The sequence below is a fragment of the Artemia franciscana genome, chromosome 14 (assembly GCF_032884065.1).
Source record: "Artemia franciscana chromosome 14, ASM3288406v1, whole genome shotgun sequence".
Classification (NCBI taxonomy): domain Eukaryota; kingdom Metazoa; phylum Arthropoda; class Branchiopoda; order Anostraca; family Artemiidae; genus Artemia; species Artemia franciscana.
In genome coordinates, this window is record NC_088876.1 from 18,713,961 (window position 1) to 18,734,951 (window position 20,991).

The window sequence follows — 20,991 nt, forward strand, 5'->3', positions numbered from 1 at the left end:
ATGTATTTTGATATAAGATGTCTCAAAGACTTTTAGTTAAATCTATGAAATGAAGGGTCAGGCACTCCTTTACATCTTATACAACATGTAAAAAGAAAAATAATTCTAATTTTTCTCAAAAGAAGCTTGATTTTTTAAAATAAATGTATGTTTAACAGAAAGCAACTGACATCATATGAAATTCAATAAAAAAAAATTCATGGAGAATAAATAATATCTGCCAAATATTTAACCTTTAGAAAGGTGGCATAAAAGATTATTTCAAAATTTAGAAAACCCAGTGTTATGGCAACAACAGTATGGCAAATCAACAGGAATTGTCTTTTCAGAACTAAAGCCAGAGAAAAAGAAACTGATAACCCAAAATTTCAGGACCATCTAGAGGGAAAAGAAGTGGAGGTAGGTACTTCAAAATACTTTCCTGGGACATACTTCAGCCTGCAGACACATCCCTGAAAGTTTCATTTTCCTAACCTAACCTCTTTCAAAGATAGTCAAAAGTAGCCAAAGTAAAATTTTGCCCCTACTTTATGTTAAAAATCCAGTTTAAACAGCAATCTCAATGAATACAGACTATATAACTAGGGAAAAGGGTAAAATTGGTGCAAACATATTACTTGCTTTCATATAAAGTGAATATACCACTTGATGCCTGTTTTAATGCTGTTTACATATATAATAATCGCTTCTACTGCAAATTCAGATTTAAACATTTTTTGGTCTCTTAAAAATGACCTAAATATGGGGTATAAAAAATCTGTAATAGTTTAGAAACAAATTTGGGCTATATATTTGCACATCAGGGGGGTAGAGGTAAAGCATAGCATATATTAAATATGTAAACTAACCTTTGCTGTATTTTTCTTATGTGTTTGTGCACCTTGAATTTTAATGAGAAGAGAAATCACCAGTGCAACAGTACAAACACATAAAAAAAAATACACCAATGGTTAGTTTATGTATTTAATATATGCTATGCTTTACCCCCACCCCCTGATGTACAAATATATAGCCCAAATTTGTTTCTAAACTATTACAGATTTGTAATGACCCCATATATAGGTCAATTTTAAGAGGTCAAAAAGTGCTTAAATCTGAATTTGTGGTAGAAGCAATTATTATATTTGTAAAGAGGATAAAAAAGGGCATGGAGTGGTATATTCACTTTATATGAAAGCCAGTAATACTGTTTGCACCAATTTTACTGGGAAAAGAAGCCAATAATTTTTAGTTTTTAACTAACCTATAATATAAAGTTACAAACCAACCTATAATTTTTAGTTTTTTCAACTAAATTTTATAGGTTGGTTTAGAAACTAGGCCTGTTAGATTTGGTAATATTTGAATAACTCACCAATGTGATAGCTGCCTTCCTGAGACTCAACGTTTTTAACAACATAAAAATTTTCTTCTCATTCCTTTTTAAGCTTAGGCTATGCAAGATGGGCCTTGAACACCAACTAAATTTTTTGCCATTGAAGCGTTCGATTCGCAATTCTGTGTTGACTTTCTAGGTCAACTTTTTACTAAATAAAACGGCAGCAGAGAAAAAAGTCAACTTTTAAGTTGACTTTTTCGAGTTGAATCAAACGCAACTCTGAAATAATTGCTGGGTGTGTATTTGCCTGTAAAATTAGAAACGGACCCGAAGTCCCACCCTCTTCCTTGTCAGAACTTCACATAGCATTAAAGCAATAATTAACGTGACCAATCTTTTTATTCTTGCAATTAATCTTACCGTTTTAAGTGACACGTGGTCAGACAAGTATTTGTTGCTGTCTTTTAGGGGGTTAAACCTCGATTAGTAAAAATCCCATTGGACAAGTAAACAAACGCACCCGGTTGAGTTCAAAGGTTCATATGAATCATTAATAGAACCTTGATTTTGGCTGGTTATTTCAAAAAAAAAGCTTTTCAGCTTTTATGTGTCACAGAAAATATTCGACTTGTAGTAAGGGTGTTGAATTTAACTTTAAAACTTATAGATGCTTTGAAGAGTCTTAATTTGAACTTTACTAAAGGGGTAAGAACGAGAAATATGTTCCTCACTGTAAGAGTCTCTAAAGGGGTATGAATGAGAAATTTGGTCCTGTATTTAAGAATTTCTAAGGGGGTATGAATGAGAGATTTGGTCCTAAATTTTATAGAGGGGAGGGGTGCTGGGCTATATGTTACATAAGTGCAAATTAAACTATTTAAGATGTTATAAAGTAAGTTATTTGTTGTAAAAAGTTTTTTTTCCTTTAGTAGGCCATTGTACAAAAACCTGCAAAGTTGGGCTATATATGCAACAATAAAGAGTTTAGGGCACATTTGGTTAATTTTATACTAGATTTTACAAGAGATAAGCAAAAATTAAATACTAAGTTCCTGACCTGTAAAAACATGTTTGTTATAAAAGTGAAACCTTGCACAATAGATCTTCTGTTTGAATGAAGTACAACAAAATTGTTTTCAGATTCACAACTTTGCTACACCCCAATTTACAAGGTTTCAAAGATATGCATGTACATTTCCTAAATTTTGAAAAAAGAACATTGATATGGCTCAGAATTTTAGTTAAATAACAGGAATTGCATTTTCAGAATGTTGCCTGTTTGAGTTTAGCCTATTTGAAAAATCTCACAAGCCAACACCTTTGAGAATTTAAAATAGAAGAAAACTTAATCAAAACTCTGCTAGTACTGCAAAAGTTGCCAATTTAGCATGTTTGAAACATCTCACAGGCCAACACCTTTGAGAATTTAAATTAAGAAGAAAACTTAATAGAAACTCTGCTAGTACTGAGAAACTAGACCTAAGTAGCCAATTTAGCCTGTTTGAAACATCTCACAAGCCAACACTTTATAGAAAACACCTTTGAGAATTTAAGTTAAGAAGAAAACTTAATAGAAACTCTGCTAGTACTGCAAAAGTAGACCTAAGTAGCCAATTTAGTCTGTTTGAAGTATCTCACAAGCCAAAACCTTATAGAAAACACCTTTGAGAATTTAAATTATGAAGAAAACTTAATAGAAACTCTGCTAGTACTGCAAAAGTAGACCTAAGTAGCCAATTTAGCCTGTTTGAAACATCTCAGAAGCCAACACCTTATAGAAAATACCTTTGAGAATTCAAATTGAGAAGAAAACTTAATAGAATTTCTGCTAGTACTGCAAAAGCAGACCTAATTAGCCAATTTAACCTGTTTGAAACATCTCACAAGCCAACACCTTATAGAAAACACCTTTGAGAATTCAAATTAAGAAGAAAACTTAAAAGAAACTCTGCTAGTAGCCTACTACAAAAGTAGACCTAAGTAGCCAATTTAGCCTGCTTGAAACATCTCACAAGCCAACACCTTATAGAAACACGTTTGAGAATTTAAATTAAAAAGAAACTCTTTATGCTGACGACTCCAAGCTATTTGGTACTGCAGACAGCAGTAGCCTACAAGCCAATGTTAACCAAATTCAATCATGGACAGATAAGGGCTCCTGTCCTTTGACATCTCAAAGTGCATAACTCTTCATTTTGGTCATGGTAATCTGCAGTTCCAGTACACTATTTATGACAGCAAAACATCATTGATAGTCTTACTTCCTACTTTTAGTAGTGGCAGAGACCTAGGAGTCCCATTGGATGACAGTTTAAAATTCCATGAACACACTGACCAAGGGGTTTTGAAAGCAATCACAGATCTAGGACTCCTGAAAAGAACCATGAGCAGTCAATCCTCCACAGTTTTTCTGAAACTATAAAGCTCTGGTCAGGCCAATCCTGGATTTTAGAACATGTCTTGCTGGTCCTTTCTACAAGAGCAACATCTAGATCATTGACGGTGTACAAATGAGAGCCACAATATGCATCAACAGCTAATGGAGTCAGCCCTATTGCAGTAAATTACAATCTGCTAACCAGCCAATACTTGTCTTTTAGCTAAAGCATAATGAAATGATACTCATCTACAGGTATCTCTAGCAAGCAGATCAGAAGCTGTTCAACTTCTCTCCCCACAAAAGACAAACATGAGGACTTTCCAGAAAGCTGTTCAAATCCACCATTAATACCGAAAGGTCCAACTAGATTTTTTTAGCCAATGACTGGTGATCAATTAGAGCTAACTAAGCCAAGGGACAATATCTGCAATCTCACCTGAGAAAATCAAAAAGGCTTGACAAGGAATGGGAGGCCAAAACATGGAGATATCCATGAGAAAATCCCTCCAAGCCATCACTACCATAACATTCTTAGAGAAAATAGAGAGAAAGCTTAGAGAATGATGTGGCTTGTCATTCCCAACCACCTTGCAAACTCAATCTGAAGTTGATGTTGTGTGGTGGTGCCAGCTCTAAATTGCTGGAGAATGGCTCTTGAACCACACCTACCATGCGATCGGCATTACTGAGTGGGCTTAAATTGTATCCCTCCAGTCCTGATGTTTTGTTGCTTAACCTTAACACAACAACAAGATCTAATGCTATGATCAACTAAAGAGCATCACAGTTCTTGCCACTAATTTACCCTGAAGTGTGAATTAAGGTAATTAAGGTGCTTTGAACTAAATCAAAAGAATGAGCAATAAAAAAATTCAAAGCACTTCTACCCTGTTTTCTTTTTATTCTGTTACGCGGCTTAAAAGCTGCTGTTTTAACTATGTATTGAAAAATATCAGCCCACAAAAGAAACATGGCAGATGAAAAAATGGAGGAATTGTGTTGAATTTTTTATCTTACTTGTGACACATCAATGCTAATAGATTATATAACTTTGAAAAAATGGATCTTATAACAAAATATTGTGTTTGGATCTGATGTTTTAACCCTTTTTATATAAACAAAAAATTGCAAAAAAACTATCAATTTCACTGGTCAAAAAAAATGCTTAAAACTGAATTTGTAATTAAAGCAATTATTATATTCAGATAGAACATAAGAAATAGTACAAAAGTGGTATGTTTACCACTGAATAGTAAAAATGTGGTATGTCTACTTTATGTGCTGGTTAATGATATGAACTGCTCAATATTTAACAAAAATTGAAATTCTTGACAAGTTATAAAGAAGGATGTTGTGTTTAGTGCTTTTATGCTTATGCTTGCTGCTTATTATCTTATGATTGCTGTTTGCTTATGTAGTTTTGTTGCAGGTCGGTTGGCTTAATAGATTATTCAACTGGTAACAATACAATATTGTTATCAATGTAAAAAAAATAAAAATTTATGATAAAAAAAAACACTACCAATTTAAATGTCCATTATCTTCCTTGGCTAAACCACTCTACCAGTTCTTGTTACATAGGGTCGTGAATAATCCTCTCCGTTTCTGCTTTCACTGTTTGCTGCTGGAAGGGGTGTTGGAGTTCTTGGGGTTCTGTAAGGGCTGTCTTGGAAGATTTCTCCAATACTACAATTATCTAGAGTCTTTGGAACCTTACAGAACCCCAAGAACTCCAACAACCCTTCCAGCAGCAAACAGTGAAAGCAGAAACGGAGGGGATTATTCACGACCCTATGTAACAAGAACTGGTAGAGTGGTTAAGCCAAGCAAGATAATGGACATTTAAATTGGTAGTGTTTCTTTCTTGTCGACGAGTTCTTGCTTCGAGGAATTTTGTCTTTGGAACAGTATTTGGCTCCAGTTGCTTTCGAGTACATGGAAGGATGGATCTTAAACTTTTACACATAAGAAGCTGGGCAGGTGATGCCTCACCATCTACTGGAGTATTCCGATATTCTAAAAGACCAAGGTAGGGGTCTGTATTGGACTCTATAGCTTTTAGCATGATCCTACTCGCTATATCCACGGCCTTCTCAGCATGGCCATTAGACTGCAGGAAATTCGGACTTGAAGTCAGATGCTGGATGTCCCATTTCTGCAAAAAGGACTGGAATTCATAAGATATAAACTGTGGTCCATTGTTAGACCGAATTTTTTCAGGAATACCATATCTAGAAAAATGGGCCTTGAGCTTCTTTATTACTTCTTTAGAGGTTGCCGGTTCGACTCGGTCATTCTCTATGAAACGACTATAGTAGTCACTGGTTACTATATAGTGTCTTCCGTAGATCTTGCAAAGGTCAATACCCAGGTATTCCCAAGGATACTGTGGGATTGGTGTCGATATCAGTGGTTCTTTCTGATTATTTCTGGAAAATTTCCCACAAGCTTCACAGTTCCGGATCAGATCTTCTATAGCTGAATTTATATTTGGCGAGTAAACGGAGCTTCTGGCTCTTTGCTTGCTTTTCTCCATCCCTAGGTGTGATACGTGCAATTGCCGTAGAATGTCCCTTCGTAATGCTCTTGGAATGACAACTCTATTTCCTTTTAAAATGATGCCATCAATGCTGGACAACTCGTCCCTAACATTCCAGTAAGGTTGCATGCTAGCAGAACACTGGTGTCAGTAGTTCGGCCATCCTTTTTGTATGACCGAGGTAAGTTCTATCATAATTGGGTCTCTCTTATTTTCGTCTAATATGATCCCTATCTTCTTATCACTGGCTGGGATACTTTTCATAACAGAGTGATCATGGAATTCAATCTCCAGGGAGCATTCTTCATCAAAGTGGGGTGGATGCAGTCTTGACAGTGTGTCTGCAACTGGTAAATCCTTTCCTCTAACATATTGAACCGTAATATCGTATGGCTGTAGCTGAATCATCATTCTTTGGAGTAACAATACAAAGGAGGCTTTGAATAGAAACAAAGTGTAAATAGCTGGTTTGGTCTCAAGAGGCTTGGTGTTGTAGTGAGTTGCTAGTGATAGTAGTAAAAGAATTAGAACTGTATCTGACAATAAAAGAATTTCAGATCTACTGGACTTTGAATAGCCTATTAGTTAAAAATGAATTATGAGTAACAATAATAAGAAAAGCAAAAATGATAATGTGATTCATAAAAACATAACGTGAATTTTAACTAAGATCTAAACACAAGGACAAAACAGATCCAAAATTGGACCTTATTTTGTTCTTAAGTGCAAATTAAACTATTTAAGATATTATAAAGTAAGTTATTTGTTGTTAAAAGTTTTTTTCCTTAAGTAGGCCATTGTACAAAACCTACATAGTTGGGCTATATATGCAACAATGAGGAGTGTAGGGCACATTTGGTTAATTTTATACTAGATTTTACAAAAGAGATAAGGAAAAATACTACTTTAATTAAATACAAAGTTCCTGACCTGTAAAAATATGTGTTATAAAAGTGAAACCTTCCAAAATAGATCTTCTGCATGAATGAAGTACAACAAAATTGTATTCAGATTCATAACTTTGCTACACCTCAATTTACAAGGTTTTAAAGATATGCAAGTACATTTCCTAAATTTTGAAAAAAGAACATTGAGATGGCTCAGAATTCTAGTCAAATAACAAGAATTGCATTTTCAGAACTAAAGGCAGAGAAAAAGCAACTGGTAACTGAAGAATAAGGTAAAATGTTGGTTTGTCAAAATCTCAATAGGTATAGACCTGTCAGGTAGACAAATTTCAGGGCCCTCTAGAGGGAGAAGAAATGGAGGTGGGTACTTTAAAATACCTTCCCAGAATATACTTTAGCCTGTAGAACCATCCCCAAAAGTTTCATTTTCCTAGCCTAACCCCTTTCCAAGATAGCAAGAAGTCACTAAACTAGAATTTTACCCCAGTTGCTTTTTCTCTGGCCTTAGATCTGAAAATGCAATTGCTGTTATTTGAGTAGAGTTTTGAGCCATATCAGTGTTGTTTTTTTTCAAAATTTAAGAAATGTATTTGCATATCTTGAAAACCTTATAAAATGGAATTGAGCAGAGTTATGAAGCTGAAAACAATTTTATTGTAGTTTGATTAAGCAGAGGATCTATTTTGCAAGGTTTCATTTTTATAATACAAATATTTTTATAGGAAATCAAAGGTCAGGGCCTCTTAGGGAGAAGGAGGGGAGATAGTTGCTTCTAAATACCTTCCCATTCTGTAGATTCATCCCTGAAAATTTTGTTTTCCTAACCTAAACCCTTTCTGAGATATCAAGAAGTCAATTAACTAGAATTTTATCACAACTGGTAACTGAAAATTAAGATAAAATGTTGTTTGGTCAAAATTTCAATAGGTATATTGTAGGCAAATTTCAGGGCCCTAAGAGAAAGGAATGGATGGGGGTACTTTAAATACCTTCCTGTGACATACTTTAGCCTGTAGACCCATCCCTGAAAGTTTTATTTTCCTAACCTAAACACTTTCTAAGATTACAAGAAGTCAATTAACTAGAATTTTATCTGAAATATTTAATTAGAGCTGTATATAGAGCCCTCAGGAGGGAAGTTGCATATGCATGTGATTTGAATAGCGTATTTGAAAAGTGCATTAGAAAAAGTAATCAGGGTGTGTTCACCTTGTCTTAATGACAGTTAGGATGAAATCTTGTAAATATTTAGGCTTTCTGTATTTGTAAGTGAAACAATTACCATATTTACAAAGAGCATAAAAAAACTGAGTAGTTTAGTCACTTTGTCCCTATATAAGCAATGGAATTATTTATAGCCTAGTTCAATTACCCTGCTGTGCAGTTAGAACTATTTCAAGGCAGTTTGAAGAAGTTTTGAAGTTTTCCTTCAAAGATGTCCCTTTTGTAACCTTTACCATCAATTTATTTTCAAAATAATAAGGAAATATTTTCCAGATTTTCTTGGCCTATGCCTAGAATGGATTGTTCAAAATCAAAAACCTAAGCGTATTGTCACTGGACAGGTAGTTCAAAGTTTTAACAGCCTCATTTTTCATTGACTCTGGTAAAGCACAAGGAGGACCAAGTTTATTTCCTTTGTCATCATGGTTTTCATTTTCAGGCTGACTTCCATCTTCTATCTGGATTTTTATTCATTTAATTCGACATCTTCCATATAATATTTGTGCGATACAAGAAATATTAGGAAGGTGATATGTGTCATATTGACGTATCAGTAATCTTTGTTAATCTCTGAATTTATTGAATTTTGTTTTGTTTATAATAGTTATTTTACTGTTGCTAGATGAGTCTTTTTCAACATTTAAGAATTCTGTAAGAATTTAAGCCTAACTCAGATTGAATCTTTCGACTAGTTTAACTGATAAGGGTTATTTCATAATTTTAAGTAGATCTTTCGGGGGCAGTGAGTTGCTTAGTAGCACAAAAAGTAAAAAGAAGAGGAAATCTCCCTTCTAAGATCTAACCAGTGAATCATCGGATGATTTTTTCCCAACCACGCATGAAATTACCGACTATAGTGAAAAATACAAAGATCGGCTCTTAAGCTAAGCAGACGATGGTTCATCATACAGAAAAGTATTTTTAAATTTATGTAAGCTATAAAGTTTTTACGGCCACCTATCTGTCTAAGCTTTACTTACTTGACTTGAAGCTCCTGCTTTGGGTCCAGTGTAGATAAAGGTTTGACTTATGACCTTTTTTTTTCCGGGTTTTGCTCATCTACTATATCAAGGAAAAAAATAAAAATCAAATAACACATTGAAACGTATAGGAATCTCTTTAAGGAAAAAGGTAATATAATTTCCTCTACTTTAAGCTTTTGCTCCATCCACCTTAATTTTATCAAAACTGTAAAATTATAACTAAGTATGAACTTAGGGGTATATAATTCTGTCGTTTGGGAAGTTATCAGATAAGCTTTCCAATTTTTTCTTTTATTTTTGGCCCATTCTACAAACAGATCACGATCATTCTGCTTTTAAAACTTTTTTTTACTGTTTTTTTGCTATTAATTTTAAAAACTAATTCTAGAAAATAAGGTTTCAAAAAACAGTAAAGAGTTCTATTTCGCCGAAAATAAGCAAAAATAGTCAACAATTTTTCCAAGCATGAAAATATCATAAACCAGCTTCAATAAATGAATGAAACCCGAATCGAACAGAAATTTATACTAGAAACCGACTCAAATTCAAAGCAAGATAAAATAAACATAAATAGGATTGACAGCCCCATGCCTTCTCAAGACCAGAATATAATTTGCACTTTACTGAAAAACAGGATAAAAATTGTTATTTATTCCATAAAGTCTGCATGTTTCTTATTTTATTAAAGATAAAAAAGATAAATGTCTAGAACGTATTTGTTTTCAGTTAAGTGCAAATTATATTCTGTTCTTAAAAAAGTATAATGTTGTCATTCCTACTTATGTTAATTTCTAATTGATGGCGATTTTTGGTAGTTTCACGCTTGGAGGATCATTTGACTTTATTTCTGCTCAGTTCTAATTCGAGCTCTTTATTGTTTTTGAAAAACTTATTTTTAGAAAAACAGTCGCCTTAATTCTTTTAGTTTTAGGAGTAGTAGTAGTATTAAAAGCAATAAAATTAATGGCTCAAGCCTTAGCTTTAGTGGTAGCTTTTGTAATATCAGCAGTAATAATAGTAGCTGCAGTATGAGTAAAAACAGTAACAATTGGATGCGAATATTGTCTTTTGGTTCATCCGACTTCCCCACATTAATCATTTAAGTTACAACTGCGCACACCAAACAGTTCTTAACATATTTGGGATAAGCGCTTTTGATACTCTTGCATACTGATGGTTTGTTCTGATTTATTTTAACCTCCCCACTCCAAATTCCCTGAAACCTTTACCATTATAGTCTCGAATATATATATATATATATATATATATATATATATATATATATATATATATATATATATATATATATATATATATATAAGTTGTCTGTGTGTGTGTGTGTCGAGTGATGTCATGTTTGTTTGTCGACTGACGTCATGTTTTGACTGACGAAATTACAGACCGGGACATCGAGACACGAATGACGACCGGGACACCGGCACATAGGGAATATAAATGACGACCGGGACACTCAAAGAGAAATCGACCGGGACACACGGAATGTTCGAATATTAATCACCATCAGCAAAGCACCAGGTCACAAATGACGACCGGGACACAGGGAGTATAAATGACGACCAGGACAAGAGAAAAAAAAACTAAAAAACTAAAAAAAGGTAAAAACTACAAAAAAAAACCTAAAAACTAATAAAAAAATAAAAAAGCTAAATAACTAGAAAAACAAAACTAAAAAAACTAAAAATAAAAAAAAATAAAAAGAAAAAAGAAAAAAACTAAAAAAAGTAAAAACCAAAAAAAATACTAAAAAGAAAAAAAAGGGGAAAAACACAAAAACAACCAATTGACCAATTCAAAAACGAATGTATATACAGACTGGGACACCGGGACACAAATGACGACCGAGACACAAGGAATATAAATGACGCCCAGGACACTCAAAGAGAAATCACAGACTGGGACACTGGGACACAAATGATGACCGGGACACAGGGAATATAAATGACGACCGGGACATAGGGACACAACTACAACGGGGACGTCGTGGGGTACAGGGGGATACATAAATGACAACGGCGACACAGGGAATGGTCGATTAGCAATCACCATCAACAAAGCTCAAAAGCAATCATTAGAATCATGAGGTATAGATCTGAATACGGATTGTTTTCCCATGGACCATTATATGTTGCATGTTCAAGAGTCGGTAAACCTGAAAATCTATTTATATGCACAGACAATGGGACAACAAAGAATGTTGTATATTCACAAGTTTTACGTAGTTAAAAACATATATATATATATATATATATATATATATATATATATATATATATATATATATATATATATATATATATATATATATATATATATATATATATATATATATATATCACAGCGGTGTTCATGAAAAAAGCACTAATACTAGAAGCAGCAGTAGTTTTAAAATATTAGAATTTGATCAATTGAACGTCCCTCTCATGAAGTACTGGAAGTTTGAAGTTAATAAAATTAGCTGTTGTTAAGACATTACTCATACGTCCTTTCGACAACCTGTATAATAATTTACATCCTGTAATTTTCCTCTAAAGACTCATAGCCTTACAAATAGTTTTGGCATTAATAGTAACGTGCACATACTGCCTTTGGGTTAAATGATCTTCCCCTTTAAGTATTCTCTAATAGCTCCTACTTATTAACCAAATTATTAACCTTTTTGACAAACCACATGCACACAGTGTATTTTGATTTTATTAAAATATTTTTTTTTAATTCTCTAAAATTTTTACCTTCTTACACCCTGATTTAATAATACTAGCATCACAGTAGTAGTAGTTGTAGTAGGGGAAGTAATAGCATTAGCAGTGGTATTCTTGCATTAGTACTATCATAAGGTTGAGTAATATTTATAATAGATTTAGCTTGAACATGTTGGGTTTTGTTCAGTCGAATATATTCCTCATGATACCCCAAAAGTTTTATCCTGATACAGTAAGCCGTCCTAAGAGTATTACTGATGTGCCCTTTTGACACCCTTTTCATCGTTCTGCTCTTAGCTTTACAAGTAGTCACAATTGAAGTAGTAGTTTAGTTGTAGCAGAAATGGTAGTAGTAGCAATAGCAATAGAAGTAGTATTAATAATAGTGCTAGTAGCGGTAGTAGTAATAGGCTAGTACTAGAACTAGGATACATATATTGTGTTTTGATCAATTGATCTTCCCGTACAAGTATATTCTGAAAGTTCCAACTTAAGACCAAAATTTATTTTTGAGATAACCCCTTTCAGTAATATGCTCGCACATAGTAAGTTTTAATTTAACCGAAATTCCCCGTCAGTATTCTGTCAAATTCTCTGACTCATACGTATAGCCTTAATAGGAAAATTATCTTAGTATTAGTTGTACTAGTAGGGATAGAACAGCAGTACTTTTTCTGTATTAGTAGTATTAGTAATAGTAATAGCAGTAACACTAATAGCAGCAATAGTAGATACATGTTGCTTTAGGGTCAATGGAAAGTTGCCCTCATTACACCTCAGAAATTTCATCTGAAAGGGTAACCCTTTTCCTGGGTCCTTCTGAAGGAGATTATGGCATCCCTCAGGGATATATTATCGGCCCCATTTTACTTTTGATTTACGTTAATAGTCTGTTTTCGGTAGTCAAGAAAACCAGGCCTCTGGTATACTGGAAGCTGTGCCCTCCAGATGTTTCCTCGTGGTCATATTCGACTTCTAATGATGGTTATCTTGTTGCTTTTGCAGGTGAAACCACACTTGGAACCTATTGGAAGACGAAACGTGATATTAGGTCTGACTTTGCGAACACATCTGAGAAATTTTTTTATAGTTCGATGCGAATCACTTGGCCTTGAATGTTCCCAAGTCACATATTCTTATGTTTTCTTGAACTAGCATAGATTTTCCACACATTAGGGGTCGAAATACTCCTTGCGCATACCAAATAATTGGATGGCCCGTTTTTTTCTGTCTTCCTTGAAGAGACCCTTCAGCCATGATAAAGGTTAAGGTCTCATCGAGTTAGGTTATCATTTGGAAACTCGGACACACAAGTACAACGTTTTTCTATAGTCAGCTTCAAAAGAAATCCAACTGACAAAACCCTTTCCTAAAATTCTGTCAAATTTATACACATATCAGTTCAAATTCAAACACATTAGGGGTCGAATTACTCCTTGCACATACCAAATAATTGGATGGCCCGTGTTTTTTCTATCTTCCTTGAAGAGACCCTTCATCCATGATAAAGGTTAGGGTCTCATCGAGTTAGGTTATCATTTGAAAACTCGGACACAGGAGTACAACGTTTTTCTATGGTCACCTTCAAAAGAAATTCAAATTACAAAACCCTTTGCTAAAATCTCGTCAAATTTATAAACATATCAGTTCAAATTGCCTGTGTTAATTTTATCACCAGTACGCCATATTTAATCATAATAAACTACTGCTAATAATCCAAATAAATTTTACTGCAAGGCAAGCAAATTGCAAGAAAAATCATTTATTTATATTCTTAAAATTTACCAATTTAACTACTTGTTGTCCTATGGTCACCTTCAAAAAATAAAAAGCCGACAAAACCTTTGACTACAGAATGGTTTCTCTGGGTATATTACTAGATTCAAACTTCTTTCTGCATGTAACCTAGAGCATGTCCTGAAATCAAGCCAAATAAAAGGTAAATCCTTGATTTGAATCTGCAATTTTGATCGATTTAACGGCTTATTGTCCTATGATCACCTTCTAAAGACATATAATGAGCACCACTTGCCAATTAAGGTTTCTCCGAATATATTCCTTGATTCAAGCTTCTTTCTGAAATATAATACAAAGCATTTCCTTAAAATAAGGCAATTATAAGAGACATACTTGATTTAAGTGTGCAATTCATACAAATTTAGCAGCCTGTTATACGGTGGCCCCCGTCAAAAGCCGTACAACTGACAAAACCTTTTACCAAAGGTAGATTTTTCATGGCAGTTTCCTGATTCAATTTTTATTCTACCATGTCAAATAACATTTTCTTAAGACAAGCCAATGGGGAGAAAAGTCATCGATTTAAGTCTTCAGTGTTTACCAGTTTAATAACTTATTGCTATACAATCGCCTGCAAAATGTTAACAGCTGAAAAACCTTTGGCTAAAATAAGGTTTCTCGGCGTGTATTCCTTGATTAAAATTTCTTTCTTATATGAAACATCAAACAATTCTTTAGAACAAGTTAATTGCAAGATACATTCTTAATTTATGTTCGCAATTTCTACAATTTAACATCAAATTTCCATGTATCTGCCTCTGAATCTCGATAATTCCCACTTCATATGTCTCTAATTCTAAATAAAAATCCGGCTTGCGTTTTTCTAAAGTGGAAAAATTCTCTTTCTCAGGCTCTGTTAAAATGTCATTCATATGTCCGACTTTTGATTAAAAATTCGATTAAATACTTTTGATTAAAGCTTTTGAGTTGCTAGCATACTTAAAAAAAACAATCAAACCAAAGCAAATTAATGCAATCAGGCGTTTTTATTGAAATAATGATAAGTTCAAAATCCTTATAGCAAAAATTTGAATGTTTTGAATTCGTTCCATAAAATGATTCATCATATTTTTTCGTAAAGTGGCACTTATTTACATTTTGGGATGATATACTACTTTTAATATGGTTTCAGCTACAGCTTCAATGTGAGGTTTGTCATTGGTATTATTGACTAAAGAGTTCATTAACTGAATCTGTTGGTACACTGTCAATGGTACTATAGCTTTTGCTTCCGTTTGTTTTCATCGATTCATCTTTCAATTCCTTGGTGATATTATCTATCAGTATTTTACCTGCAAAAACGTCTGTTACCACGTTATTCTTACACAGGTATCAGTTTCGACACTTGCACAAGATATGGTTTATGATAATGGTAAAAGAGCTGGTCTGTCTTCTTTTTACCTTCTGGTGAATGCTTAAACCCAAAAGCTGGTGACATAATTATCACCGGGTAATGTATTACCAAAATAAATCGCAATGAATTGCCCCCCGTCATCAACTTTTACTTTAATGTTTGCATTCTCTTTGAGTAATATCATCTTTGGGGATTTCACTCTGACATATCTACCATCATAATAGTTGAATTTTTTCTGTACTCAAAATATATTTAATCTGCGTCTGTCAATACAGTGCACGCTAACGCTTTCAATAGTTCCACTACTAGTACTTGTTTAGTAGTTCAAATATTTGTCTTTTTCAACATTGAATTCTACAAAAACGCTATCATATACAAAAAACTCCCTTGAAATATTTCATATTTACTTTTTCAAAATAAGATGTAAGTGTTTATCTCTTCAGTGCACATTTAATACTAATCAGCAACAAATAACAAATTAACTACTGTCGATGACAAACCACAGACTACTATGGGGGCAGTAGAATAAAAAATCCAAACAACCATGTTTACCTAGGGGTATGTAATAATGTTTGTCAAATGTGTATATACATTGTCCAGACGATTTCACTACATATTAGTTTAGTGGTTTTCATACACTACTATTTTTCGTCTTCTGATGTCGTGGCTACACTTATAATGATTCTTAAACATTTACGTAGACAACCAGTGCCTGAATGACTGTATAGCGGAAAAAATACTTTCATACCCATGTAAAACAGATTTCAGTGCTCCATGAATAAACCATTCAAATAATGTTTGTAGGTTTTTATCAATGAAACTGTTTACAATAACGATTTTTGTCTTCATCCTTTAGAATTCTGCTTTTACGTGTGTTATTGTGTAACGTCACTTTTATTCTATCTCTTTGTAAAGTTAATGATACTAATTTAGTTCATACCGTAAAATTTCCATGTTTAATTTCTACATGCGAAGGTTCACTCAACATGGGTAGTCCAGTTTGCTGTCTATGACAAGCCCCAGACTACCATAGGGGCAGTTGTATGAACAAAACAACTTCTTTACTCAAAGATTTTATGACAATAACCTAGAATTATCGACCTGTAATAGCAATTCTTTAATAACCTAAAAATTAGTCCATTCACCTCAAAAGCTCGAATATACAGATGGCAATGAACCGAGCCATTCGCTATAGATTTTAAAGTTGCATCATCAAAATAAGTAAATGATCATAAATTCAAAAATGTGGAAGGCCAATTCAGAATCAAAGTCGTTATTTTTGTTTTCATATCTCGGAGATTTATCGATTGAAATCATTTATAACTGTAGTTGTCCCCTATGTTGTTGATGGACCTGGTAAAGTGCATTAGTAAACATTTTCAATGCTTATGGCTAATTAACTGGGAGAAACACTATGATAGAGACTATCCAGAACCCTCAGGAATCTACCTGTTTACAGGAATCTTTAAAGGAAACTTGTTGCCACACTTAATATTATGGCACTTGGTATTAACCAAAGGACATATAGCGATCGCAAATTCTGTGGGTCTGTCCATCTGTGTGTCATGGTTTTGCTTCTTTCGGCACTTCCAGGTAAGCTAGGACGATGAAATTTTGCATGCGTATCAGGAACCACACGGGTTAAATTAGAAATTCTCCTTTCCCTGTTTCAACTATCTGGGGGGGGGGAGTGGGGGGACGGTTTAATCAGAAAAATTATAAAAAAGGAGGTTTTTCAACTCACGAATGGGTGATCGGACGTTAATGGAATCTGATATTGGGAAGGATATAGTGTCTCAGAGCTCTTATTTCAAATTCCGACTGGATCTGGTGACATTGGGGGGAGTTGGGGGGGGAACCTAAAATTCTGGAAAACACTTGGAGTGGAGGGATCGGGATGAAACTTGGTGGGAAAAGTAATTACAAGTTCTAGATACGTGATTGACATAGCCGGAACAGATCCGCTCTATTTGGGGGACTGGGAGAGGGAGGGTTAATTTTGAAAAATTAGCAAAAAATGAGGTTTTTAACTTACGAAGGAGTAATAAGATCTAAATGAAATTTGATATTGGAAAAATCGTGTCTCAGAGCTCTTATTTTAAATCCCAACCTGATCGCTTGACATTTGGGAGAGTTGGAGGGCAACCTAAAATTTTTTTTGGGGGGGTAAACTCTTAGACATTTAAAAAATGAGGTATTTTTAACTTACGAAGAAATGATAAGATCCTTATGAAATTTCATTTTAGAAAGACCTTATAACTCACATCTTCTATTTTAAATCCTGACTGGATTCAGGATCCGACTAGATGCTTCGCAAAGAAAGCTTATCCGCTTTCTTTGGCGGAGTTTCAGGGGGGGGGAGAGTAATTTGGAAATATTAGAAAAAACAAGGTATTTGTAACTTACCAACAGGTGATCAGATCTGAATGAAATTTGATATTTAGATGAATCTTGTGCTTTAGAGCCATTATTTTCAATCCCGAGCAGATCAAGTGAAATGTGGGGGAGTTAAAGGGGGAAACCAGAAATACAGAATCCAGAAACTGGATATCTCGGAAATCACTTAGAGTGGAGAGATTGGCATGAAACCTGATGGGGAGAAGAGGCACAAGTTATAGATAGCCTACTTGATTGACATAATTGTAACGTTCTCTTTGGGTGAGCTGTGGGTTGTTAATTTGGAAAAATTTGAAAAAGTGAGGGATATTTTACTTAAGAACAGGTGACCGGATCTTAATGAAATTTGATAGTTAGAAGGAACGTATGTCTCATAGCTCTTATGTCAAATCCCGACCAGATCTTTGGAGATTGTAAGAATGGAGGGGGAAACAGGAAATATTCGAAAACGCTTATAAATGTTGTAGATTTGCGATTGCCGTAACCAGACTGGATCCACCCTCTTTGGGAGAGTTAAGGGGTAAGATTCCGCGTTTTGGTGATTTTGGTGCTTCCGGACGTGCTAGGACGATGAAAATTAGTAGGCGTGTCAGGGAGCTGCACAAATTGACTTGATAAAGTCGTTTTCCCTGATTCGACTATCTGGGGGGCTGAAGGGAGAGGAAAAATTAGAAAAAATGAAGTGTTTTTAACTTACGAGTGGGCGATTGGATCATAATGGATTTTGAAATTTAGAAGGACCTCATGACACAGAGCCCTTATTTTTAATCACAACCGGCTTTAAGTTTCTGATCTTCATTTTAAAGCAATCTGTTGATTCTTAAACTTTCCTAGAACTCATACCATATGAGTTAAACCCTAGGTTTAGTTAAACAAAGTCCTGATGCAAGATAATTTTTTTCCAAACCATATTTGACCATTGCTCTTATAAATGTTAGTTTCGAATTGCTTTGACGGAAATAATTTATGTATTTTCTGTAGTTTTTTCAGTGTCATGGTGGCAATTAATGACCTTTTTTACTGTTCAATGGAAAATATGCGGTAGTTATATCGTCAAAAATATCTGTGACTAAATGCCAATCTTCAGGTATAATTCGGTATAATTCAGGTATACTTCCCTCTCAGTCCTAGTACTACAATGTCCAAGAATAAAAAATTGGAATATTAGATGTTTTCTATCATTTATAATGAATATACAACATTTTAATTAATAGTTGTAAAACATATCACATTAATTACTTACAAACCCTTAAAAGAGGGTCCGTACGTCCCCCACCAGAGGACTCAGTAGCCATTGCAACTGCCGGAGACCATATTCCTCAGATGATGTTTTGACTTTAATTTAGTATAAAATCTATAAAAAAAACTCGTAAGGAAGCCATGCCCAGTGATTCACAAATTCAACTGACGGCATTATACCCTTTTATGTTTGCACACCCTTCTGAAGTTATGTACCATAATGTAAGATGGTAAAACCAATCCTTAAAAATTCATTAGACCACTAAAAAATATCTATTCCTTTAATTTTTACTGGATATTGACCATTAAAAAAAATTAAAAGTACTTCGGAAAAATCTACCCCCTCCCCATCCTATTAAATGTCAATTTTTCCAAATATGTCTTACTGACATCCCTAATCATGGGGTTGTGGGCTGCTATAAGGGATTTGTATCTAAAGAACTGTAGACGTGTACCGAAACAAATTTGTTGTGCGCCATTATATCTTTTTAATTCTGAATTATATTTAAAAATTTTAGACTTCCTCCCCCGCCTCTTAAAATAAAATGTTTGTTAAGTTTAAACACATTTATATATATACATTTTCAATAATTAAAACCACTTACCTAATCCCCCTTTCATTATGATTATATAATTCTGTCAAATTACTATCAACCCAATCCAAAAAATATACCCTCAAAATTATGTAATTGCAGGTGAAGTGTTTACATTTTAGTTTGCATATATTGAAAATAGACATCATCTGACTTTCGTTTGAATAAAACAATTTTTGTACGATAGGTGGCTTAACGCCATCCTCCCTACCCAATTCCTTAATCTGTGATTCAAGTGGGGCTCGAATCTTGCCCAACTAGGAGTCTGATGTGTCTTTCGGATCCGTTATAATATAACCTGCCATAAGGGTGTTAAAGGAATCCCCAATTTCGGTTTTTAAATATAAAAACTGTGGAAGGCAAACAACAGCCTTGTGATGCAGAGGGCGCTAAGGGATTTTCCTATGCTCTACCACCACTACCACTTAGTCCTACAAAACCATCATTGTGTAAGAGGGGTGGATTGATATGTCAAATCTTCCAGCTCACTGAATATTTTTCGAGTGCATCTAGGACAGTGAGGTCAAACCAACCAGAAGCGTTCAATGATACACTTAGCTGTTCAAAGGCACTTGGTTGAGCAAAACTAACATCCAAACCATTCATTCAAATATTGAGAGAAGTTATATTGTTAAAGCTCGCTTATCTAGACCAATCTTTCAATAGCTTATCAATGAAGTCTTCTGGCTCATTGTTATGGGACGGCGAGTTGATATGGATATTATCGTTAATTTGTGTTGGTGATTTCCATATAGGTATCTCCATAACGTCAAAGAGGTTGTATATCCCCTGAGTTTGAGGTGACAATCGAGCTAGGATAACCTAAAATAAAAGTCTATTATTATCTGTCATATAACAATTTACATCATAGTAATCTTCTATTACTAATATTACTGCTTCTATTGCTAAAATTACTACTATTCGGCTACTACTACAACTTCTACATCTGCTTCTACAATTGAGATAAATCAAAAAAGTATAAGTGTGCTCTGGTTGTAGAAGAGCATGGATGGAATTTTTTGGAACATTAGGTTAAGTATTTTTTATATTAAAATTTGGTTAATTATAGTTAATAAATACTATTTGTGTCAAAATTAAATATTATTGGAAAGTTTCTCAAACATACAAATAGTAGCAAAACTATGGTTTCCTGTAGAAAAATGTAAGTATATAAAACATTTTTTCATGAAGAAGTCTATTAAATTTATTTAAAAAAGATTTCCTACAAAACAAGTTTTTCAGATAAAAGAAAAAAGATCCATTAGACAAAAAATAACTTGAAAAAAAGATAAATAATCTTCCAAGTGCGAAACTACCAAAAATTACCATCAATAAATGAGTGACACCCAAAATGATAAGAAATTACAATAAATGACCAAGTAAAAGTCAAAACGAGCAAGTTCTAACATGAGTAGGACAAACAACCGACAAGTTTCCTCAGACCAGTACATAATTTGCACTTTAATGAAAAAAACAAGTGGCCATGAATTGTCAGTTCCCATGGATATTTTTTCTTTAAAGTTTTAATAATTTTTCGTT

General features: G+C 34.0%; 1 long non-coding RNA gene across 1 annotated transcript in view; it reads left to right on the plus strand.

Moving 5' to 3' along the window:
* The first annotated feature begins 1,841 nt into the window (after positions 1-1,841).
* The window catches only part of LOC136035422 (uncharacterized), a 30,006-nt gene continuing 10,856 nt past the window's right edge, over positions 1,842-20,991 (plus strand). Inside the window, exon 1 of the long non-coding RNA XR_010619419.1 lies at positions 1,842-1,951. This is a non-coding gene — a long non-coding RNA (uncharacterized LOC136035422). The remainder of the gene's footprint in view (positions 1,952-20,991) is intronic.